Here is a 27,633-nt window from a genome sequence, read left to right on the forward strand (position 1 = left end):
TTTTAGTGGGGAAAAGGATGAATGGCAACTGGTTCAATAAATCCTGCTCCAATGGGGAGTACTAACTATCCAGGTACTTGGTATTAGTATTGGTCACATTTAGAGCCAACATTATTTGCATGATCTCTGATCACAGGACTACTTAAAATGAGCTGATGTGACTTAACAACCTGCTAAATTATACCGCCAGTGTAATATTTCCATATTTCTCAGCTCCTGAGGTTGGCTGCAGTAAATGAAGGAAATATAATGTGATATCAATAGGGATGGGCAAATCTGACCCATTTTGGCGAAAATTTGCAAAATGGTAAAAAATTCACCAAAGGCATTGACATCAATTGGGCATTTACTGTGCAAAATCTTTTAAACCGTGCAACATTATTAAGCTATACATTAGAGTCTATGGATGTTTTTTTTTAAGTGAAATACGGTGAAATATTTCACTCACCTAGATATTAATAATAAATAATACAGCTCCATTTCTTCTCATGTACAATGTTGCTTTTCTGCTGTATTTATAAGTTATACAATACTTTCAGTATCAAGGGCTATGAAAATGGAGATTATGAAATTCAGTTTCTTAAAGGAGAATTCAACCCTCACCCCCTACCCTACATAGACCAAACCTCCCCCCAGCCTAAGTGTTACCCTGGGCAAATGCGTCTAATGTTTTACTTACCCCTTAGTGCAAAATTCAGGCATCGGAGTTCAAAGGCGCCATCTTCAGCCACTTCGGTAATCTTGGTAATGAGACTGGCGCTTCTGTAATTTTAAGTTTCAGCGCATGCGTAGGGCATTTGCCTGGGGTAACAGGGGGGGAGCAGGGAGGGGGGGTCTATGTAGAGTAGGGGGGTAGAAGTTTTTTTAACTTTAGGGTTGAATTCTCCTTTAAGAGCAATCTCTTAGCTCCCAATATATCGGAGCCTCTGAAGGTGTGCCATAGGTTCTTCCTGCAGCATCTCCTGGCAGCAACAGAAAAGAGCATATTTTTTTGTCAGTTATGACTCTTGCATGTTTTTCTGCAAAGAGCACAAATACAAAACATCTTCCACAACTGTAAACCTGGTTGTTACAGTCTTAAAAATGTAGTCTACGATTTTGAATGGCATTTATCATTCCCTCTCTTTTGCTGTCTACTACTACATGTGGTCTCGGTCTTAGTGTCATCCAGACATTATAATATACTTTATCTAAGGCCCTCTTGATCTACAGCTATTATAGCTCAACAGGGGGTGATTGAGAAAAGCCTTTGAGTAAGTTTAAGACATTATCATTTTAGCAGTCATTGTCAGGTTTTATAATACACCATACTCCCTCTCAGTACATTTCTAAATATATTATCTGTAGCCACTTGATTAGCAAAAAACATATTGTGTTGGTAATAATTTAAGTCCCGTTAAGTGACATGGCAACTGATTAAAGGATTGTGGTTGTATTGTCAGACTGGAATGTTAATGGTTTGAAATCAAAGCAATATATAAGGACATGTCCTTTTTAAGATACTGTATTAGAAAACTAAAGCGATTTTCCTAAACATCAAAGCGAGGTCCCTCCCTGACTAATAAATAACCAAGAGATTAGCCAGGTGACACTTTACCTATTTTGAAGACAACAATTAATATTTAGATGACAGGTCATAATTTGAGTGTACTTTTTTCCATGTACTGAAACTGACGACTGCATAACTGGGAACCAGAGCAGCAAATGGAGCATCCACTGGTGCCCAACAGGGGATTTCAAAAGCAGCTGTGCTAGGTCGGATAGGAAACCTACTTTCTCTTATCTAATAAATAACATACAGTAATAGTGTCAATATACTGGGGACCTTTTTATTGAAATATTTCCTTTTTTTACCTTTATTCACTGTTTCAGGCCAATTCTATATTTCTTTTCTTTTTTAGCCTCTTCTTTGATCGATTCTCCTTTGTTGTTATTATTTTTCTCCATTTTATTAAGTTACTGTTCTCGGCACACTTATTCTGCACATGAAAGAAGGATGGAGAGTGTGATCTAGGGTTTCAGAGACATGAGTTTGGAAAGGTCTTGGAGGAGGGGTGTACAGGGTTATAATGGACAGTTTGTGAAGCATTTAAAACAGAAGTAGATATGTGGAAAAGAGCAATATTGGCGGGTCCTGAAGGTCAGTAATATTAGATACCTGTGGGGAGCCAGGTGTGTTGTTTGCTGATTTGGCTAGTAAAGGAGGCCAAAGTGGCAGCATATATTTATGGTCATAGTCTTGGGAGCATCCACATGAGAGCTACAGCTGTATTTGTGCAGGCCAGATCTATCTATCAATCCATCTATTTATTTTATTGGTTTCATAATGTGGTGTTTTGGGGAAAAAAATTATTATTTAGCTCATTTACCATACCTTAGTAGAGACATCCTTTTACTAGATTTCTGCTGGTGAATGGAATACCTGCACATCCTTCATTAAAAGTTTTACCTAGGGCCAGCGGCTGATGTACATAGGCATATTCTACACTCCATGGGTATTTTTAGCAGGCAGATAATATTAGATATTCATTTAAAAAATTTAAGTGGAACTAACATTGTGAAGAGCAGAATTTGCTAATGCTTAATCCTCTCTAAATAGAACAACAGTAGTGATACAGTCAATAATGAAACCTTTTTAATTCTCCTATCTTCCTGTTCATGGCTTGAAACAGCAATAGATCACCCTACAGTTAGTTTCAACAAACCCACGCTGCTCTGTAAACCTTCCTTCTCTATTTCCCCTGAAGCATTCATTTTATTCTCATTTTCAAGCTCAGTTTAATGTAATTTACTTTATGCAATAAATCCTGATAAAATGAATTGGAACAATGGCAATACAGGATACAGAGCATCAGAGAAATACGGGTTGTCTGGGAATATGCGCACCCTTAAGTGTGGCTGGCTATCTGAGTTCTTTGTTATCTCATGGAAAACACATTGCATTTTGGGGCAGCTATAAGTCAGCTCAGTCTCTTAGGCAATTCATTATAAAGTATTTACTGTAAGTCTAGACAAACTATGAGCAACAAGGAAATATTTCCAAACCACAAGCATCTTGGAGGCAGTTTCAATCTCACTTGTATACAGGGAGATCAGAAGGTCAGTCCGTTGCACAATGTTTCTGCCTCTGCAAAAAGTAATAAAATTGTATACAAGGGATGCGAGGAAACCTGTTTTTTTGCCTTGTGACTTTTTTCATTGTGAATTTGGAATAATTTATTGACTTTTTCCTTGATTATTTAAAACTAACATCAGTGCTCATTAACTGAAACAGTAGGACACACCAATGCTTCACTTCTTTCATCTGTGCAGAATCATTGGTTGTAGAAAATTAAATTATTTCCATGGTCGGGTTGAAATTTAAAACAGGGCACAAAGGGTATTTTCCCTAGTCCCACGAGTCAAAAAGGATCCTTGTATAGCCATAATAGTCTTGTCCATTTCTGCAGGAATGTAATTTTACATCAGATATATCCCATTTATGCAGACTTCTTTATTTATTCACAGCTCTCTGTCAAATAAGAGATGCGAGTTGTGTTCAGCATTGGAATTAGTCAGTTTGCCACTGAGAATATAGAATATTGTACAGTGTAGCACATGCACTTGCTCATGATTAGGACTTACCGATCACTCTGTGTGAATCAATAGAAGTGAAAATCAATCCACAGAGCTATCCTTCTGTTAATGGTTCCTGTTAGCCTGTGATGAGACATTCATTTATTACAATCTGACCTGGGAAAAGTAATTTGTGCAGAGAAGCGTGATAAAGACCTTTTCCACTGTTGCTTTTCAAATATGGCTTACTAGAATATTTATTGACATAGATAAACCCATGCTGGGGGTATAAGGAAATACCAGGTCTAGGGCTGTGATACAGGCGGTACATTTGGGAAAGTTGTGATTTAGAAATGTGTGACATAAAGTGCCATGGGAATGGAGTCCAAACAATATCAGTATTGGGAGATTCTTTTGTTCATGTAGCAACACAGGGAAGGCAGATGCCTGGCTGCTAAGTGTTAATACAGCATTGAAAAATAAAAGTAAAATTAAAACCTACTAATTAAAGGAGAACGAAGCTCTAAAACCAATATGGGTAGATATGTTGTACTTTATATACTGAGCTTACTGCACCAGCATCAAGTTTCAGAATCTATTTATAGGTAATGATTCAGGCCTCCAAAGTTGTGCACAGGGGGTCACCATCTTGGATTTTGTTGAGATTGCCTGTATGCTCAGTGTGCTCTGGGCAGCTGTTGTGCAGAGCTTTAAGTAGTAGGTTTAAGGGTTATCAAAATCATCAATCAGATGCAGACTAAATTAATTACTAATCAACCTTGTATTGGGACATTTACATCAGGGCCGGGCCAAGGGGTAGGCAGAGTAGTCACGTGCCTAGGGCGCAAAGCTGGTGGGCGCCAGGCACGTACCTGCTCCTTCGCCTATCCCATGTCCGGTCGCATCTGCCCCTTGTATTTGCGCAATTCGCACTTCCGCGCATACGCGCATGGCAATTCGCACTTCCGCGCATGCGCGTACGGTGATGCACGCAAGCGTCAATTTGCGCATGTGCACAAAAGTACCAGTTCGCGCATGCTCGCGCTCAGTCATCCCCAGCCCGGAAAGGTTGCCTAGGGCACCTGTCGGGGCTGGCCCGGCCCTGATTTACATGATCTATAATCAGTATATTATGAGACAGCTCAGTGCACATGCATATGTTCAAGTGACAGCAGCACAGAGCATGTGCAGTGAATCAGCAGAAAAGAAGATGGGGAGCTACTGAGGCATCTTTGGAGACACAGATCTTCCCTGCTAAAAGGCTGTGGTTGCCTTGGGCTGGTACATCCTATGATTAAGTGCCTATTGGCACAAAACGCATCAGGCTATGTGTTGATCTACTTTGTGGCCTAAATAAAGTTCTCAGTTATTTTACAAGCCTGCTTTTGGGATCTGTGAGTGCCTGCCATTTTTTCTTTTGGCTGGTACAGAGACCCAAATCATAATGTGCAGCATTTCTATGCTACTTCTCTGTTAAGATTTTATTCTCCTTTAATGAGGGTCTGGATTAAGGTATGCTTTAAAGATAAACAAATGTATTAGATGCTAAGTCCTGCCCCCCACCCCCAAGCGTATGTAAATGAAAACTATATAAAGTGAATTGGGGGAGGGAGATCAGCGAACTGGGGGAGTGCCAACGGGGATCGGGTCTGGGCTGGCCCAGTCCAACCCTGCGCTAAGTAGATGGTATGAGAACTTACCCTGGTGGTCTAGCGGGGTTGAAACCGGGACACCCAATACACCCTCGACAGGGACACCCAATGCATCCACTCTCTTCGGCACCTATCTTCTGAATATGAGTCTTTTTCCGGGTTCACTCCGCATGGCTCTTTTCGGCTATATCCGGAAAGAGCCGAACGTGACATAATTCGGTGATGCGAAGTTTGAATATTTAAAGAGCTCTTTGTGTAATTCTCATTGCTCAACATAAAGGTCTATTTATTAGTTCCTGGGTGCGATTCTGTGTATTTTGTTGTTCTGTTTTTGTGTATTCTGTTGTCCTTGACTCTGCCTGATCCTGACCTCTGCCTGTACTTTGACCATTCTTTCGGATCCTGTCTCGTCTGTGATTTTGGTATTCTGAACGGCTTGTGACCTCAACTACGCTCCCGTCCTCCTGTTATTGTACTGCTCTGCCTGTTTGGTGTTTTGACCCGGCCTGTGATCCCGACTACGCTCCTGTTATTTTTCTGCTCTGTCCATTTGTCCATTTGATGTTTTGAAATTCACATGTTCATTCATTTTATTTTAATGGTAGGAGAGTTTTAGGAATTCTTAAGCAAATCATGACATATTGCCAGATAATATGCACTGGGGATGCTGAGGAATGGAGTCACATCCAGTTGAGTAGCAGGTGAAGTTACATTGACAGACTAAATTAGTCACTAAGTAAGTGTGGGAGCACAGGGAGAAGGTTGAAGACAGGTACCAGATTGAATGACATTAGGCTGACAATTAGACAAATGACATAAATGAGTTTTGACGTAAAAGGACAAAACCTTCAGAAAATATTTTCTGCAAGAAATTGAGCTCAGTGACGGATGAATCACTGATTATGTTATTTATAGCATACAGTATACATATTCTTTTTTCATTAAAAGTGCGCCTTGCAGAGAATTGATCAGATTTTGGGTGACTGGGCCATCAAAGTGGTTAGCAGAAGAATAGAGATACACATTTGCTTTAACATATCTTCAGCAACAGCATTATAGGAGGAAGGGAATCCTGCACTTACTACCTGCCTTTGACCACTTGTTAGTATAGCGTACTCTGGGCCCACATGCAAATAACTTGCACCAGTTAAATAACAAGCCAATGGAAGGTGGCAATGATAATACCAATAACACTTTTCCCCCAGTGTTCATGCATGGCTTCGGCATAGTGAATGTGCAACCCCAGAGCTACTACCACCATTGCATGATTTTCAGAAGGAGCAAATGGGCAGCTAAGTACAAGAAGCACATTTTGACCCAAGTACCTTAAATGAATGTCATTTTTTTAGCCCTTGCTGGTTAAATATTACCCTAGAAAGACATGTACAAACCTCTTTTTTTGGACATTATCACACTGCTCTTATGTAGGTTGCCACATATTTTCCCAGTGCATTCTGGGCAGGGGGGTAGGGCCGTGATGTGTCGGGCCATGATGCTGCGATGGGGCAGTGACATCAGATGCGGGGCTATGACGCTATGACATAGTAAATCAAAAAAACAGGATGTTTGGGTCAAAACTGGGCAGGTTGCAACCCTACAAGTACCCTAGGTACAGGTATTTCTGCTTCAAAATGAAAAGCAAAGACCCATATTTCTCCCATGAAGGGCAGACTGGAGGTGGCATGTGGATACCCCCATCCTGCACCCTAAATTGTACGTCATTCAAGCTTGATAGTTGGAAAGCATTGGCAGATGCAAGGTACGGAGCACCTTTCGACTATAGATTTTTAATCTAGCACATGGTGCAGAGCACCTACACTACACACACACACTCACTTTGGCACCTAATGTCTGACTAAATTAATAATCTATAAGACCCTTTCACACAAAACTGACCAAAAATGCCTCCCCTTTCTAACAGTTACAAGGTATCCCAAACAACTGCCTAGTTGCTTTATGGTTAATATTCTGTGCTGCTCATTTCATTCAGTACCAGGAAGGATGCTAAATGATTATACATATTAACAATGCAGTGCTGTCACTTCAATAAATAACATTGATGGTGGGATTTAGGAGTAGGGGGGTTACTAAACTGATCGGAAAATTAAGCGGTAGTTTTACAACCCCTGTGTTACTGTCATGCAGAATGTTTACAAGGAAACAGTAAAGAATTTTCTCTGCATAGCATAATATAGTCTTCCTCAATCTGAAAATATTTGTACCTTTAGCATCAAGTCTGGTATGTGAAGACAATCTATAGAATTCATTTTATACTGTTGTTAGTGAGAACTATAAAGTTTCCTTTCATCCTCCATATGCCCGGAATAATTTTGCTGTGCTTTTCTTCCTGTTACATCACAGGTTTATAGAAAACTGGGCTAAAGGGTATAGAGACAGTATGACACAGATATCTTTATAATACACTACTATAAACGGTGAGTAGTGATGTCATTTTTGTCATATGACAATTGGGGCTAAAGCTGATAGGCTACAGACCAAGTGGGTCATTATCTCCAAATAATACACAAAAGCCATGAATATCTTGTAAACTATATCCTTATAAACGGTGAGTTCTGATGTCATCAGTTATAAACGGTGAGTTCTGATGTCATTTCTGTCACATGACTCGCTGAAACTTGTGTATTATAATAAATAAAGTTCCCCCAGTTGCAAAATATGAGGATATTAGAAGTTACCTCGGAGTTCCATGACCTGTATAAAAACACTCAGCCTTCGCCTCGTGTTTTTATATGATCATGAAACTCCTCGGTAACTTATAATATCCTTATATTTTACAAGAGGGGGTTTATTCGCTATATAATACACAAAAGCCATGAATATCTTGTAAATTATATCCTTATAAACGGTGAGTAGTGATGTCATCAGTTATAAACGGTGAGTAGTGATGTAATTTCTGTCACATGACTCACTAAAATTTGTGTATTATAATAAATAAAGTACCCCCAGTTGTAAAATATGAGGATATTATAAGTTACCTCGGAGTTCCATGACCTGTATAAAAACACTCGGCCTTCGGCCTCGTGTTTTTATATGGTCATGAAACTCCTCGGTAACTTATAATATCCTTATATTTTACAAGAGGGGGTACTTTATTCACTATATAATAGCTACCTCTGTTCCACTGTGCCAAGAACCAAGTGTTCATTAAATGCAAGATTTTAACTATCAAGTCATTTTTAAAATACTTTTCAAAATGTGCTCCTAGGTGAAAAGCAATAAAATATTGTATTCCAAAATTAATATAATCTTCTTTCCTAAACAGATCATTAATTTGGTTATAATAAACATTAAGGGGGTTATTTATTAAAATCTGTTTTTTTTATGGTCAGAGTTTTAAAGGCAAAACACCATTTTTTCAGAGGGAAACCCCAAAGCTGCTAAAAGTTGGAAAAAAAAAGGTACTCCATCTAAATCCTGCCGAGGTCATGTAGAAATCAATGGCAGATGTCACATTTACAATCAGAAGATAGCATGATCTACGCTGGGTTTTGTACAATAATCCAAATAATTCATGGTTTTCAGGCAATAATCCAAAAAAATTGAGTTTTTAGTCATCAAATCCAAAAAAAACTTACAATCTGGATTTTTTTTACGGTTTTATTGAGTCTTTTCCCCCACCAGATTTTTCTTACCTTTATTGATAAATAGGATAAAAATGTGCATGGGAGTTTGGTAAAAGTGGCTTTAAGAAAATAGTGAGAAATATAAGGATACCAAATGTACAGTATGACGGATAACATGTTATGAGTAGGTCCACCCGAAGGTCACTATTGAATTTTTCAGTTGTAAAGACAGAAGGTATCTTTTGGAAAAGGGATAAATGTAAGAAGGTAAAAGCATGCCGGACTCAATGGCATGAGGAGACATAAGTTCATATGAAGTTGTGTCTTTTAATGCTACTGAGTCCTGTATTAGATCAATTGCTTATATTTATTATTCATTGCATTTTCCTCTATATATTGTGACACCTAGTCAGAATTCAGGATTACGTGATACTCACCAACAAAGGGCCAGATCCAACTAGAGGAGAAACTGTTATCACCTAATTCAACTATGCATTTTTCATAGATTCCAAGGAGCCAGTGTAAGACAGGGCAAAAACCCAGAGGACACCGCCGACCCAGGATCACATGCTGCTTGGGACTTATGTGGCCACATAGTGGGGCAGCAGGTCAGGTGGGAGAGGTTCAAGTTGGGGTTGAAGTGGTTCTTGATGGTAGGGCTTTGAGATGGCAGCCCATGATGGGCCCAGGACACTAACACTGGCCAGATTCACTTTGAGGAAAAACAATTTTTCCCAATTAAATTCTATATTTTCCTCATAGACTTCAAAAGAGTTTCCAGACCTGGATTTGTGGGAAGGCCTGTTGTGTACTACTAGATGGGAGCTGCTTGTCAAAATGTTCTTTCATTGCTTTGCATTCTCTCTCTGCTAGTGGATGTGCTTTTTTAGCTTCATTTTACTGTTTGGTTTGAAATACTTCCATCTTGAAATGCATGTACAAAGTTAGCCATGTTGGAGCTCTAATAAACCAGTTGTTAAACAATATCCAGTGAGTCCTGCACAACTTCCACTGTGAACACAAGGCCACAAAGGCCAGGGGCCTAGGCAGCAAGATATTAGGGGTGGCAGGCTTTCCAGCCACATCCACATTTTTTGGAAGCACTGGGACAAGCAGAAGATTTAACAGCTCTTTAAATCTAAAGACATGCTCATGTTCGTGAGGGGGGAGCAAGCATGAAGAAGAGTTGCAGGACCTTCTGGGGTGCCCGAATCCAGCCCAGGATTTGCTGGGCGGGCACCCCTAGCGCCCACCCACACTACCTCACGCCGGTGCAAGAGGACTGGCGTGCTAGTGGTGGAGCACTGGGGATCAGCGCATCCCCAGTGCTCCCCATAGAGTGAAAAATGTGCAGCCCTAGCCTATGTGGCCTCGCCACAAATCCGGGCCTGCCCAAATCGTAAATCTGGGCCTGGATAAACCACAAGATGCATTTATCTTATTGACCTGAATCTTGCTCAGTGTCTCTTGGGGAGGTATAGCTATCTCATAATTTTGCTTGTTTTTTAATATGTAAATGTGTAGAGGAGACAGCTGTGGAACATGGCTAGTTGTGATCCTGACATGACAGATCATTGGGTTTATTTGAAAACCAAGTATTATCTAATAGGTACATCCTCACAATGAATATTTTGAGAGCTAGAACTTAAGAACTCTTAAGATTGATGATACTGAAAGGGTGAATAACTAATTCATCACTTGCATGGCCCGACTTGTTATTAGTGGTAAGAGCTGGAATAGGAACAATAAGACTGTTAAATACAGAGAAAGGGAAAGCCTGGCTGCAAGCTTAGCTATTACAAGGAATCTCTCCCAGAAAAAGCTGGTATTAATAACAGTCTCCAATGTCATCTAATAACAACACTCGCATCATAAATGATTTGTCGATACTGAAATTGGTGATTTTTCTTTTCTTTCGGAAGATGAATCATTTTACACATATTATTTCCCTTGAGAAACTGAAATTGGGAAAGCGGAGCAGTGAAAATCTCCCTCCAGTTAAATTACAGAAGAATAGACGCTGTTGAAATAAAATGGCAAATCCATAGGACAAGATAAAACTTTTGTTTCGGTTTCATCCAGGTGACTGCTTTTTCATTGCAGTTTGGGTTTATTTTGCCTTGGCCACATGAAGAAAAAAAAAAGGAAAATTCTGATTTTATGTGGTGGTGGTTGGGTGAGGGGAATCTGGAAATAAAATCGGACTCATTTTGAAGATTTATGACGGCAAAGCGGGTTCTTTTAAATCTGCTATAAAATTTCTGTATGACTTTGACCCTGCAGGCAGAACAAAATAAGCTGGTCCTCATAAATTCACTGAATGTGCATTCTCAAGTGCTTACAGTAGAACATTTTATGCAAGGATAAAATTATATTGCACAATTGGATTATGGGATGATGCTAATAGGAATTAGGAACATACCCCACAGAAACAAGAGACAACTGTATCCAGCCTACTGTATTTGCACATATTTCTTTGTTGCAGAATGGTTTTTCCGTTATACAGGTATGGGATCCATTATCCGGAAACTTGGAAGGCCATCTCCCATCCTTATTGAAGGCAAAACAATCCTATTAATCTTATTTAATATTTAAATTATTTTTACATAGACATAGGGGCAGATTTATCAAGGGTTGAATGTCGAGTACTCGAGTTTTATGGGAGTTTCTAAAAACTTCCATAAACTCGAAATTTGTAAAAACCGACAATTGAAATTTATTTTAAAAAAAAAATCACATTTTTAAATTCGGGTGAATTGGATAGACCTGCAAACTTGAATCGAATTAGAATCTAATTTGATTTATTTTTTCAAAGAAAGATTCGATTTTCAAAAGTCCACCAACGACTCCAAATTGATTGGACAGTACATGATAAATTTCAAAATACGAATTTCGATTTTTTTTTTTAAACCTGGAATCAAATTTGGACTATTCCCTAGTTGAATTACACTAAAATAAACTCGAAATTTGAAGTCAAAAATTTGAATTGATAAATCTGCTCCTTAATGTATGGAAATTCATGGAAAGATCCCTTGTTTGGAAAACCCAGGTCCTGAGGATTCTGGATAACAGTTCCCACTACCTGTAAATATATACAGTATATATATATGCACAGTACTTGCAGGGCTGACATATAGTGGGCTTCTAGCCCTCAGTACCACAGAAGTTGGACAGCACTGCTATACAGTAAGCAGACCTGCTTCCTCTATAGTTATGCCACTGTCTGGGGAACTACCCCACATTAAAAACACAAGGCTTCAGCTCCCAAAGGTTGCCATACATGGGCCGATAAAAGCTGCGGACAGACCAAGTTGGCAGCTTATTTTCCCGTGTGTGGGGCCCCCCGACAAACTTCCCCGATCTGGCTGATGATCGGGCAGGGTTAAAAAAAAAAATCTGACCTCCCGTATTCCATACCATATTCCATATTTATGATCCGATTGTTGGCTCTAGACCTCAAGGTGGGCACATCGGGGAGAGATCCGCTCGTTTGGCGAAATCTCCAAATGAGCGGATCTCTCTGTGTATGCAGCACCGGATTCGCTGGGCGGGCTCCCCTAGGCCGTGCACTCCGCGTGGTCCTATCGCCCGCCTGCACTACCACACGCTGGCGCATGCTTCTGCGCCAGCGTGCGAGCGCCGGAGCACTGGGGAGCACTGGCTCCCCACAGAGCGGCTGGGCGGCATGCCGCCCCCAAAAATGTGCCGCCCTAGGCCCGGGCCTATGTGGCCTCGCCACAAATCCGGGCCTGTGTGTATGGCCACCATAAGATACTACAGTGTATGCTATCAACTGTATATACCTCTTTCACAGGGTTCTTTACCCCTACTTCATAATTGGTCTTTCATTAGGACACCACGCATCTTACTAGGACCTTTTGCTCCAGGCATATCTAATGTCAGCCATACGGGCATTCCCCTTAAATAAACTTCCCATAGGAACAACTCGTGCCAAAAAAACACATTTCTGCCCCAAGGAACAGATTACAGCTACCAGGACTTCCAGAGCCAGTAGGGGAATAAACCCATGGGTTACCTACATATGTTAGAGAGTTTCAAAGAAATACATTTTCTTTCTCAATAGAAAAAAGTGTTTGCTTTTTTATTCTCGGGGCGGACATTCCCTTTATGTGTCCATCTTTTCTGCAAATGTAGGCAGAGTAGGTTTCCAACTCCTGGTTCCAAAACAATAAAACTTGATTCAAAGTGAAATAAAATCACAGTAGTATTCAGGCTGATGTCAGATGGGTATTTTAGATTAATGTTTGCAATGCAATGTTTCATTTGCCAGAAAATGCTACAGTAAATGATGTTTCCTGAACAAGCGGCAGCGCTCAGGGAAATATGACTAGACAGAGTGGAACCTCGCTAAGAGCATCAGTTCTACAAACACATAAACAATTGAAATGTCATGTTTAAGCTAAATAATTCAATTTAGACTGTAGCATATGTCACAATAATTTGCCCATCCCCTTGGCAAACTCCAGCATAATATGTGTGGCACAGAAGTCTGTTGCTTAGGTGAACCCTCACTTTATGGTAATCAGAATCCTGTTTCTCTTCCACAATTTCTTTAACAAGTTGATTAAAACGTGTTTATTGGAACAGATTCGCTGTAGATATCACACAGTAAATGTCTTTAAGATGTCATAATGCCATGTAGAACTAGTAGGTAGGACTGAAGTAGAGCTCACACTGGGGTACCAGTAACATTGTACAAGGGTCCCTGTCCAAGGGATTCTCTGCTACTTTAAGTCTACCTTGACAAGTCTCTATGCTGAGGGAAACACACAATGTGGACTTACTAACCCTCTGTACTGAGATGGAGCTCCAGACTCCTCTGCTTATAAGGTTAGCAGTCATTCCCAAACAGTAGGATCTAGCTTTTCTCCCCAACTTGACAAAAACTCCACATAAACAACTCTGTTCAGTCACAGGAAAATATGTTTTTTTTTAAACGCATCAGTTAATAGTACTGCTCCAACCCAATTTGCCACTAAAATCAATTTTTCAAACAAATATTATTTTATATTTGATTTTGGAATCTGACATGGGGCTAGATATGTTGTTAGTTTCCCAGGTGCCCTTAGTCATACAGTAGATGAACTTCAGTCACTTCAGTTACTGCTGGACTCCAAGTAGGATTGGTATCAACCCCCTCCCTTCCCCCTATAGTCCCTTTTCTCCCATCAGACAAACAATGGGAAGGTAACAAGATAACAGCCCCTGACACAAGAAATCAGTTCCCTGGTAGATATGATAATAGCAATAATAAAAATCCAAGTCCCATCGCGCCTCCTCCAGTTACATTGAGTAGGAGAAACTATTGCTTATCTGAAAGCAGTTCCATCCTGAAGTGCTGGCTCTTTATGAAGCACAGGATCAGAGATTGCTGCCTACACACCAATATTACAGTTGATAAAAATCATTTGTTGGTTCAGGAATCAAATGTTTTATGGTGGAGTGAATTATTTGCAGTATAAACTGTATAATTTAGAAATGAAAACAACACCAAACAAACTCATTATGACAGAATCCCTTTAAATTGTGATATAATTATCATATTAAAAGAGGGAACATAAATTAAAAACAATCAATTCTGTCAGTCAGGCACAGGGTAAGTTGATGCTTGTTCTGTGATTGTCTACAATTTGGTTTGTTCTGCTAACTCTACTCTCCCAATACTATTATTCTAGACTGACTGTAGACTGAACGTTGGGATCCACTCCACTCCACTTCACAGAATTGAGAACCCACCTAAATTCCTGACCTAAGCAAGGCGTCCTTAATCTTGATTTAGAACTCACTCCTATCTCAATTCTTTAAAAGTTATCTAATAATGAATGTTGAACCGTATTCTTTAAAAGTCCTTTTAAGTGCCCTGTGCTACACCCCACACATTACATATAGTAATTTAGAAGAACTCCAACACATGAAAGTGAAGTCAGGGTAGTGGTTACACAAATGTTTTCACGTCAATGCCCTTTATCTAAAAGACAATGTAATTTCTCCTACTTCACACCTGTAGTTCACCAATCCTGCAACTGGTGGTGTGTTTCTTCCGTTGACCCGGCCGCTTCCCTTAGCAACGCATGTGTATAGAAAACGGATCCGCACACACACTGGTTAATGCAGTCGGGGAGTATCCCCTTTTATTCAGCCACCAAACATTCAACGTTTCGGGGGGGGGGAACGTTACGGGGGGGGGAACACCCACCCTTCATCAGGATGATGATTATGAAGGGTGGGTGTTCCGCCCTGGGTGTTCCCCCCCGAAACGTTGAATGTTTGGATCTGTTTTCTATACAGATGCTTTATCTAAAAGACCCAGCATATAGCAGCAGTAAACCATTATCTCTCTACAGAAATAAAAGTCAAGCAAAATTTGACCTATTTCTAGCAGCTCATAGTAAATCAGTAGGTAGCATTTTCTTCAAATCCAGCATTCATTGGTGAGACCAGCCATTTGATGACTCATTTCAAAAAAGCTCAAATGTGGATCTTAGTGGGGTTTTGGGCTGTAGAGATGAAACTCCTGATCAGTTTGAGTTTGTTATATGATAAAGCTTAAAAATGAAGATTTCAGGGTCTCAAAGGGTGGTTTGATCTGCAAATCAGTCTTAAATCAAGGGGAAAGTTTGTTTTTAGAACTTCTTTACTTGCCGTTTTCTGTTACTCTTAGGGTCAGGGCACACAGGCAGATTCGGGGAGATTAGTCGCCGGGCGACAAATCTCCTCTTCTTCGGGGCGACTAATCTCCTCGAACTGCATTCCCCTGCCTTCCATCGGCTAAAATGAAAATCGCTGGTGGGACGGCACTCGGAGCCCTTTGTTTTCCAAAGTCGCCGAAGTCTCCAACTTGGAAAACAAAGCGCTGTGCGTGCCTTCCTGCCGGCGATTTTTTATGAGCGTGACAATTTTTACACACGCGACTCTTTTGTCCAAATGCATTAACGTCTATGGGTGTCAAAATAATTTTGACACGCGACAATTTTGATGCGCAACAATTTTTTTGTTGCACCACACTTTTCCACTGCAAATTTTTGCACGTTTTGCCAAAATATACATAGTCAGCAAAGTGTGGAAATTTGCTGCGAATTTATGCCTGGAGAATAAATTCGCCCATCACTAATGCTCATTGCTCAGTTGAGCTGAAAGCCTGGTATTAGAGGTCCAAAAATGCAAATATCTCAGAAACCAATAAAAAAGAGATTTAATTTACAGTAAATGTCACATGCTCAGAAAAGCACCCCAATCAATTTAAATCAATTAATTTTTTGGGTATAGATCCCCTTATAACTTAACATTTTCATTTGAAAAAGGGAACTTAAAAATTGAAATTTCAACAAATGTATCCAACTGCAAAATAAGTGATTTTCTGTTATTCTCTAATCATAAATATGGCTTGATTAAAGTCCTTACTGTTTGCTTTACTGTACTAGTTTTGGCAGTGAAGGTAAGTCTATCTATCACTCCCCAATGCCAGAAAAGAGAATCGGCGCATCTGTCCCATCCATTGAAATAACACAGAGAATCTGGCAGGTACAGTATAAACTCATCCTCTATTCTTTATACAAAATGGAAGACCTTGGCTACATGAAATGCAGATTTTATAACCCACAAAGAAACAACCCGCACAGATGGCTGCCTTGTCATTGTCATCAAGTAATTTGTCAAATTGTCATTTTTTTTTCATACTTCAAATTCATAGGGTTTGAAAATGCAGCTATTCATTTCTCTTAAAGGGAAACCACCATATTGCGTTCCATTCAACAATCTTCTATAGGATAGCAGAGAGAAAAGAGTAAATGAAATGATAATTACTGTTCTCAGTTGCAGTAATTTTGTAACTTGGCAGCAGGTTTTTTCTATATTGGATCTTTCATTGGCTGCACTTCTAAACTGCCCAAAAATAGTGTTAAAGTCATATATTCTTTTGTTGTGTCTCATTTAGTTTTCTTCTATTCTGGATTCTTATCTTCTTTCTAGTTGCTAAAAAAAGTAAAACATTGAAGGCTATCTACAATTAAGACCCAGTTGATATATTTTTTGTTGCAGTGATCTACAGTATGTCTCAGTGATGGATACATGGGGCAGATTTACTAGAGCGAATTGTCGCCAGAGACTGCCTTGCACCCATCGCTACACTTCTCCCAGCGAAAATTCACTCAGACTTAGTGATGGGGGAATTTGGGGCGTTTTGCTTCGCCGAAAGAATTTCCCTCGACTTTTCGCTAGCGTTTCTTCGGCAACGCGAGCATTTGATAGTGAAGTTGCGTTAGCGTTCATTTCTGCCTGGTGAAACTTCGCTGGGGATCTTGTGCTCAGCTCAATTTGCATAGGGCGGGAAATTTAAAATCGTATGGACGTCTTTATGTTAAATTTTGGTGCATATACTTACAAATTACACTTTTTAAAACACATGTCTAGGGAACCTTAATGAAGACAATAGAGTCAGCCAGCACATCACTACCTGTCCTGTAAGTTTCACCTCATTCAAAGCTGCAAATATTTAATGCAGTGCTCAGCATTATCCCTGCCACAAGTCCAATGTGAGTGAGCAATAAGAAGTGTTATTTTGCCCAAAGTGAGTTGGATCAAAATAAAAAGATTTTATTGCTAAAGGGTGCAGTCCTACACATATTCTTTGTGGCCATTTATTACAATATATGAATAAAAAAAGATAAATACATGACCCATTACCCAGAAAGATCAGTATGACAAACTGGGAAGAACTGGTCCAATGAAATAAAGCAGTACAGTACATAAACATAATAAGTAGCTTTGGCATAGAAGGTAACGTTGTTGAAGTCTTGAGAACTGAGAAGCACAGTCTAAATATCATCATCATCATCATCATTTTTTTATATAGCGCTGTCAAGATACGCAGTGCTTTACTGCAGTTATAGCAAACAGGTATGAAATTCTGTGCCATTAAATACTTGGAGGCAAACTGTGCCATGAAATACTGGGGGGGGGGGGGCAGACTGCACCATGAATCAGTGGGGACCACCAGGGTGTCTATCAGAAAATTCTAGTGTACCTAGCATTTCATGGCTCCTGCTGCCATCCCATCCATGTAAAAAGGCTTTGTCTGTTTGTTTGTTTGTTTGTTTGTTTGTTTGTTCAATGGGTGTGGTATTGTGGGGACATGGCTACAAATTAGATGTGGTCAAAATTTTACCACCGCAAGTCCCTTTTAATCATTTTTCAAATATTAATAATGTATCACAAACAGTATTATTTTTATGAATATGGTCCGCACTGCTTATTTCACCAGGACAAAGACTCCTATGGTGTCTTCAACAAAATTCGTTTTTATCAATGTCAACCTGCAGAGCGACTTTAACTTTTATATGTCCAAATTTTTTTATATTTGTACAAGTTTTCTTTAAAAAAATCTTTCCGTGAGGCTAAAAGTATCATTTGCATGCTGAATCATGTTCTTGGCTCACTAACTCATGTGTCAAATGAAAATAGAGAAGATTTCATGGGCCGGGCAAAATATGAACATTACATTTCCATGTGAATATAGATAGATAAGAGCAACAAAGAAAGACATTAATTCTAAAGCCAGGGGAGGAGTGCCACTAGTATTAATTTTCTACGGTGAATTGAAAAGAGATGCATAACTCTCTCTATCCTTTTGTTCCCTAACTAAGCTGCAGATACCGCAAACCACAAGGTCACACTATTACTGCATGTTAATTTCTCATACAGACGTGCAAATGTAATTTGGGGGGGGGGTTTTGCTTTTTTTGCTTTTTCTGCTGTGACTGGCAACATTATGAATGGAAATAAATCATCTATGGAATGTCATGAAGCTCATTGTTTTCCAGGAGTGGCTTGCACAGAAATGTTTAAAGCCTTGAAAAAAATCTAGAAAATATATGTGTGTATGTTAGCGAAAGGTTATAGAAAAATCCCAGCTATCGAAATGACTGCAGAATTACCTGCAAATGTGGATTTGGACATACAAAATGTCACCTTTTAAAGTAATGAATGAAGAAGTAAAATCTAGAAACAAAGATGGATCAAGAGAAGAGCAGTTTAAATATTCCATTTATGTTCTGCATAGTATAAAGCATTCTGTGCAATATCATTTCAAAATAGGTTTTGCAGAGACTGGATTTTTTGTCATTGGTCTTCATGTTTAACTTTTTTTTTTTGTAATGGCATCTGGCAGAGTTGGCATGCCTTGCTAGAAATTGGCAGTGTGCATTATAATCTCTGGTCTGATTTGCCAGCTTTCTATGCGATATGCCACGAAAAGGGCATCCATCTGGTAACAGTATGCTTAATGAGATATGCCCATTTATTCACAGTATTCATCAGGCCAGTTGCAAAATGTTATGATGGTTCCTCCATGGCACATTAAGCGATTAGAACAGCATCTGACACCCCATTTGATACGGGAGGACCTTGCCAGTTGAGAGGACAAATACAGAATGCAGGTCAAACAGATGGCGAGAAGTATGTTACTGATTCACAATGACATTATTTAGAATCATAATCAGGTTGGTTACATTAAACTCATTGTTCATTCATTTATGGACTTTAAAAGATTTGATTTTGCTTGTGGACTAGTCAATAAATGAACCACAGGTCATGGAATAACAGCTTTAAAACTTTCTTGCATACAGAATGCTCTAATAATGGGATAAACACAATGTAGAGGAATCTGGAATATCAGTGGCCAAGGGCTGAAGAATATAATAGTTTGCCAATTATTAATGATGGGCAAATAAATTTGCCTAGCGGGAATTTGCGGCGAATTTCTGTGTTTCAACACCAGCGAATAAATTAGCTAATCACCCAGGAAAATTCGCAGACGCAAAAAATTTTGGACGCGCGTCCGAAAAGTCGCTTGTGTCAAAATTGCCACGTGTCAACACTATTGACGCAATCAACTTTTTGGCCACGCGGCGTCAATTTTCGAGTATCACACATTTTTCACAAATTTTTTGACGTATCACGGATTTCACTGGAAATGAGCGAATTTTCCAGGAAAGCGAAACAGGAGAAATCTGGCCATCACTACTAATTATACTACGGTACAATTCTTATCAAATTATTCTTGAGGGGTTTGTGTTTCTATGTAAGCCAAACAAGCTTTAATGAATACAAAGTGCTAATTGTAATATATGCAAAAACAATGCACACTGTGTCAAAGTGTCAAACCAAATGGTCTTAACTAAAGGGGAAAGTGCAATGGAGCAGGCACTCAAATAAAGGCAATCTTCCACCAGGTTGTTGAAGCAAAGTAAAAAAGATTTATTGTGTCCACTATGTCTTAACTAAAGGGGTGCAGAGGCTGCAACCAATAACAGGCTCAGAGGCCTGACATGATAACATGGGTAGAAATTACATTTAGTTATAAAAGAAGGACGAAGGAAACCAGGTCGCTGAAATTGCTCACTGGAGAGCTGCTGAATAAAAAATAACAGCAAATTGTTTCAGAATATAACTCTCTAGTGATGGGCGAATTTATTCGCCAGGCGCGAATTCGCGGCGAATTTGCGCGTTTCGCCGCCAGCGAATAAATTCGCGAATCGCCTGCGAAAATTCGCGTCAAAAAATTCGCCGGCGTCAAAATTTTTTTTTCGAAAAACGGACGCCGGCGCAAAAAACGGGCGCCGGCGTCGAAAAAACGGGCGCCGGCGTCAAAAACGGACGCCGGCGTAAAAAACGAGACGCCGGCGCAGTTTCGCGAATTTTTTGCCGTTTCGCGAATTTCGCGCGAAATTCGCGAATTTTTCGGCGAAGCGAAACGGCGCAAATTCGCCCATCACTACTCTCTACATCATACTTACAGTTAATTTAAACCCAATAGGGTTTATCAGAATCGTTATTTAATCTGAAGGTAAATATTTTACCTCCTGGAATGTATTATAAGCCACAGTCTTGTTATACTGTATACGGTAAAAAACTTTTAGCAAAGACTTTATTTACCTAATGAGCTTTTAAAAGAGAAACTTTCCCCAGTAAACGAGTAAAGCTAACATAAAAATAAAATAAATGTTTTGCTCTCTCCATTCCATGCTTTCACTAAATTGTTTTGACTTTTATTGCACCACTGGAGCAAAGTTGAATCCATGAAAAATCTGTTTTCGATCACTTGTAACCCGAGGAAGAGGAGATTCCGCCCCCCACCTCAAAGGCTTGTTATAAATTTATTTAGTTAGTGTAATAAAAGCTATCACCTACCTTTAATGTCTGCTTTATTAGTTCAGCAGAAAAATAAATGGAAACCGGGGTGGTTATTGATAAACTGGTAAAGAAATTAGATTATGATGGTGTTCAAAAAATTCATTTGTGTGAGTAATTGTTAGACTTCCACTGCTTGTGTGCTGGTTAAAGGACCAGTAACATCAAAAAATTAAATTGTTTTAAAGTAATGAAAATATAATGCAGTGTTGCCCTACACTGGTAAAACTAGTGTGTTTGCTTCACAAAAACTACTATTATTTATATAAATAAGCTACTGTGTAGCAATGGGGGCAGCCATTCAAAGGAGAAAATGTTCAAGTTACACAGCAGACAAACTCTGTAGAACATAATGGTGTTATCTGTTATCCACTATTATCCTGTGCCATATAGCTTTTTTTCCATTTCCGCCATTGCTACTCAGCAGCTTGTTTATATGAACTATAGTAGTGTTTCTGAAGCAAACACATCAGTTTTACCAGTGCAAGACAAAACTACATGATATTTTTAACACTTTAAAACACTTTCATTTTTTGGAACAAAGCTTTGAAAATAACTTGACTGGTTGGGTTTGTAAGACTGCAGAATAAAGGCCTGAATAAGTCCAAAAGTCTTCTCTTGTTTGATCTGGAGCTATGAATACTGGGGAGCCTATTGGGTTTGGGCCAAACCTGGTACCCAGCAATCTAGAATTCAAAAGCCATACAAAGTAAAATGTTTACACTGGCTAGATCAGCTCATGGGCCAAACAAACTGAGACCATACATGGGGCCATACACAGTATTGACTCCGTTATTCTGTTTCATTCATTTGACATACAGCCATATGATTGCCGCTAGGGATGAGTGAATGTTTCCACCTGATACATTCACTCATCAGGAGTAGCAGAAACAATTCCCATTCGCACAGCGAGAAAACCCCAGTGACTCCAATGCATTTGGTGCGAGAAGAAAAATGCCGTTGACTTTAAAGCATTTGGCATGAGAATAAACGGAAGAACAAATGCTTATTGACTCAAGTAAAAAAGAGATAAACCCACTTATTCCAATGCATTTGGAGCAAAAACAAAAATGATGAGAAAAAAACCCCCAATGACTCCAATCCATTTGGCGTGAGAAAAAATGCTCATTAACTCCAATGCCTTTGGCATGAGAAGAAACTCAAGAAAAAAATGCCTATTAACGCCAATACATTTGGAGCAAAAATAAGGAGACAAAAACACCCATTGACTCCAATCCATTTGGCATAAGAAGAAATACCCATCGATTCAATGCATTTGGCTGAAATTTTGCCATTTTGCAATTTACAGCTTCACTCATCACTAATTGCAACCATCACTAATTGCAACCATCACTTCAATTGTGGATCTGCAGGTGAGGTTTTAAAAGCACTTTATCAAAGAACTGAGCAATATGCATGGCACACATCAGTTGGGATCATCTGGCCTACAGACATGAACGTAAAAACAAAATGTTGCTGGATTTGTATCAGTAGATGTAGAGGCAACTTTAAAGTTGCATTTAAGTATGATGTACATATTGCAGTTGGTTTAGATGAGATTTAGATGAATTGTTTTTTAATATGGCACTTACTTAACATCATGACCGAATATGTTATTTATTATATAAGTTATATAAGTTAAACTCCTTGGCGGACATGTAATAAAATTCACAAACAGAACAAATTTGTTGCACAAATATGAATAAAAATTCTTAGACATTTTATTGCATTGTGAATCTTAAATACAAATTGCAAACCTTTAACACCTGGGGGGAGATTTATCAAAGGTCGTGGTGAGTTTTCAAATTGAAAAAATTCGAATTTCGAACTATTTTTGTGTACTTCGACTAGGGAATAGTCCAAATTCGATTCAAATTTGCAAAAAATTCGAAAATTCAAATATCGAAATTGTAGTATCTCTTTCAAAATTCGACCGACCATTCGCCATCTAAAACCTGCCAAATTGCTGTTTTAGCCTATGGGGGACCTTCTTGAACCTATTTGGAGTTAACTAGTGGACTTCGAAAAATCAAAGTATTTTTTGGGAAAAACTTTATGAATCAAATTCGATCGAATGCACTATTCCTTTGATTTATATGTTTCGAATATGGCCGAATACGTACCTATTTGATCGAAAACTGACCTATTCGACCCAAAAAAAAACAAAACATAGACTTAGGGTCTGATTCACTAAATTCGAGTGAAGGATTCGAAGTAAAAAAACTTTGAATTTCGAAGGTTTTTTTTGGGCTACTTCGACCATCGAATGGGCTACTTCGACCTTCGACTACGACTACGACTTCGAATCGAAGGATTCGAACTAAAAATCGTTTGACTATTCGACCATTCGATAGTCGAAGTACTGTCTCTTTAAAAAAAACTTCGACCCCTAGTTCGGCAGATAAAAGCTACCGAAGTCAATGTTAGCCTATGGGGAAGGTCCCCATAGGCTTGCCTAAGCTTTTTTGATCGAAGGATATTCCTTCGATCGTTGGATTAAAATCCTTTGAATCGTTCGATTCGAAGGATTTAATCGTTCGATCGAAGGAATAATCCTTCGATCGTTCGATCAAATTTTCTGCGCTAAATCCTTCGACTTCGATATTCGAAGTCGAAGGATTTCAATTCTTAGTCGAATATCGAGGGTTAATTAACCCTCGATATTCAACCCATAGTGAATCAGCCCCTTAATTTTGGTTGGTCTTTTTGAATTTGAATTTCGAAGTTTTTTCAATTCGAAATTCGACCCTTGATAAATCTGCCCCCTGCTTGAAGGTGGAGTAAACTTTTGGAGCAAACTTTTTCATGAAGAAGTTTTATTACATACACTGCGCAAACGAAAAAATTCACAATGCTGTCCTTCTGTCGCACCGGGGACAAAGCGTTCGCAAAACCAAAATTGGTTTTTATTTATTTTATTTATTCACATTGTAAACAATGTTTGCGTTAGCCACCAATATTACTTTTCCCACTTGTATCTATGAATTGAGCAGTCTTGAATTCTCTTTCTATAATTTCCCCCCTGTAATTTAAATGTAAAATCAGATGCTTTTTCCTGTTGACAATAAACTGTGTATCTTTGATCCAAAAACTGTATGAAAAAAAGAGGCCTAAAGTATGAGCAGTTGAAGTAATAGATACAACTGGTTCTCTGGTTACAAGTCAATGGAGAAAGAAACTCTACGATTTTAAGGATATTACGGTCAAAGAAAAGTTATTATACCATCCATTTCATCACTTTGCTTTCACGTTCCTTTAAAAAAAGAATCGTTAGAGCTACACATTCTCCTCTCTCTAGATAATTTCCTCTGCTTTGATATTCACAAGACTCTGGGGATCTCAGAGCAAAGCTCAGTCGAAGGGGCCACTATTGCTTTGTGGATAATAAAAATGTGAGCACGGTTGTCTGTCTCAAAAAAAAAATAATGTTGATATACGTTCTCTGCTTTCTTATTATTTGATTTGAAATGAAGAAGAGGATAATGAATATACTATACTGTTAGAGCAATAAAATAAAACAACATGGAACACCACAGATTCAGTATAGCGAAGTAAATACCTGCATGCATACTCTATCTATATCTATATATGCAAAACCGCCTCTAAAACAATTCACTGCCTCATTATTTCATGAGGGAATAATGTGTTCATTTTGGACATAACTCCATTAACCAAAAGTGTAAATATTAATTTGACTTTTTCTGCTCAAAAGGAACCGTTGGTAATAGCTGTGGTGTATTCTTACGTTGTCTGAGTCTATGATCCTGGGTGGTGCCTTAAAGCATAAACAATACACTTAGGGGCCGATTCATTAACTTCGAGTGAAGGATTCGAAGGTAAAAAGCTTTGAATTTTGAAGTTTTTTTGGGCTACTTCGACCATCGAATGGGCTACTTCGACCTTCGACTACGACTATCGAAGGATTCGTAGTAAAAATCGTTCGACTATTCGACCATTCGATAGTCGAAGTACTGTCTCTTTAAAAAAAACTTCGACACCCTAGTTCGGCAGCTAAAAGCTACCGAAGTCAATGTTAGCCTATGGGGAAGGTCCCCATAGGCTTGCCTAAGTTTTTTTGATCGAAGCATATTCCTTCGATCGTTGGATTTAAATCCTTCGAATCGTTCGATCGCAGAATTTGCGATTGAAGGAATAATCCTTCGATCGTACGATCGCAGAATTTGCGCTAAATCCTTCGACTTCGATATTCGAAGTTGAAGGATTTCAATTCCTAGTCGAATATCGAGGGTTAATTAACCCTCGATATTCGACCCTTGATGAATCGGCCCCCCTAGTCTAACCCTACCCACTTGGGAATACCTGCCATGCTCCACTAGGAAAATTCCATACAACTTGAATTCTTGACCTTTATAAAAATAACTTTATTTATATAATTAAATTGTCCGTGAAGGTCTGTTTTTGCAATTTGAGGCAGCCCTATAAAATTGCATCAAAGCAATTGTCTGCTGGTTAAGTAAGACCACCTTGGTGGTGACCAGAGCGTTGCTGATTAGAACACTCCCATGCAAACATGGCAGGGACAATAAACAGGGGAATATAAATTTTTGCATGTTTCCAGCTGAACCTTGTTAACATAATGAGTTCTGGTCTTTATTAAAATGGATTTAGATTTCTTCCAGTGCACTATTAAAGTCACCTCATTCCATGTGGGTGCAGCTTCCATATTCTTTATTGTACAAAAGGTATTGACAAGCAACCTGTTTGGTTTATTTTTTCCAGGCTTTTTTCTCCTGGTCCCTTCTCTTTGTCCCTTCCTGTGCATTCCCCGTGGACTCCCTGCACCTGGATGAAATAAAATAAATGTAATACAAGCTATTGATATATGTTACATTTTTTAAACTCCTTGCCCCTTATCCTAGTTAATTTTGCCTGCTAGACATGTATAAAAAGCAGCTGCGAGGGAATTCAGATCTATCCGTTAACAATATCTGAAACTACAATCCATTAATAATTAACAAATGCACTTCTGTCCCATGCACCTTATCACACTGTTACAGCGCATTACCATGTCTCATACTTCATTTCTTTATCCAAAGCTGTCAGTTATTCAGCAATTCCCTTGAGGCCTTTCCTATTTTTTTTTTTTTAATTTTAATGTTGATGCCCATATGCTGTGAGTTAGAACACAAAAGTGAAAGGTGATTCTGGTTATTTAAGTAAAAAAATAGCACAACAAAAACACATGGACAACATAATAAAACATTAAGGACTCAGCCACAATACCAGGACCTAATAAAAACTGCAGACCCCCTTTACATGGTTCATTTACAATATGTCTCTAAAGGAGCCTACAGTAGGGCTGCCTGCATTTCTTTAAAGGATAAGTTAACCTTAAAAATAAGTGAATGTAAAATTGATGAGGGTGCATTTCTAAGAAGTTTTGCAATGTACATTCATTATTTATTTCTTTGTCATTCCAACATATTAAGGGATACATGTACTGTTAACTTGAATGAATTTTGTTACAACAGCACCAACTGGTGGTCAGTTTCCCACCAGTCTGACCACCAAGTAGTCAAGGAAGTTGTCAGGAGAAAGAAAGAGGCTGCTCTGATGTTCTTCTGCTTAGGAAAAAAATAGAAACCTTTCTCAAATCTTTCCTAAGCAGAAGAATATCCGAGCAGCCTCTTCCTTTCTCCTGACAACTTTCTTGACCACTTGGTGGTCAGACTGGTTGGAAAATGACCAGCAGGTGGCGATGTTGTAACAAAATTAATTCATTTTAATAGTAAATGTATCTAGTATCTTGGAATGAAAAATAAATAAATAATGAATGTGCATTGCAAGAAAAGCACCCTCATCAATTTTACATTCACTATTTTTAAAGAGATACTGACACATGAAATTAAACTTTTTTTTACATTTATTATAATATTGGCTTTGCAAGCTGCTTCTAACTTTGCCATAAAGTATTTGCATGATGCTTTTACATTACCTGTCTGATCCCCCATGTTCCTGTATGAGGGGGCTGCCATATTTGTGCAGCAGGAGTCCGTTAGCATTAGAAACTGTAACTAACAGGCTGAGATGGGACAGTCAGGTTGGCAAAGTCAGAGTGTCAGAGAGTCAGGCTTAGGAACTTCAACTAACAATTATATACAAAAACAAACCTCTCAGCAAAAAATGATCAACATGACCTATAGGTAACATTTAATGTACATTCATATGCTAAAATTCATTTTTTAGTGTCAGTATCACTTTAAGGTTTACTTAACTATTGCTTTTTTTCTCTTCCCATGTGTACATAAATCAATATGCAGGTATCGGGTCGGCTCGCACATCACTATTAGTTACCATTTAAAGGCTATTTATAACATACAATGACTAACTATGGCCTTTGGTTTTTAAGTGATACTTGGGGAGAACTAACTGAGTTCTCTTTATACATGTATCAGGACCTTATACACACTCTTCTGTACAATTTCCTTCTTCTGAATTGCTTTGTGTGGGTAGAAAGCAGAGATCAGGGTTGAATATCTGAAGAATATCTTGTTCATTTAGATGAATATATATCAGCCGGAAGTTTTTATGCAGAGGGCCGTTCTCTTTTGACAAATTAACATCATAATCTTTTTTTTCAGAATATTTTAAATGCCACCAGGACTTTGCCGTTA

The sequence above is a fragment of the Xenopus laevis genome, chromosome 1S, assembly GCF_017654675.1.
Source record: "Xenopus laevis strain J_2021 chromosome 1S, Xenopus_laevis_v10.1, whole genome shotgun sequence".
Lineage (NCBI taxonomy): Eukaryota > Metazoa > Chordata > Amphibia > Anura > Pipidae > Xenopus > Xenopus laevis.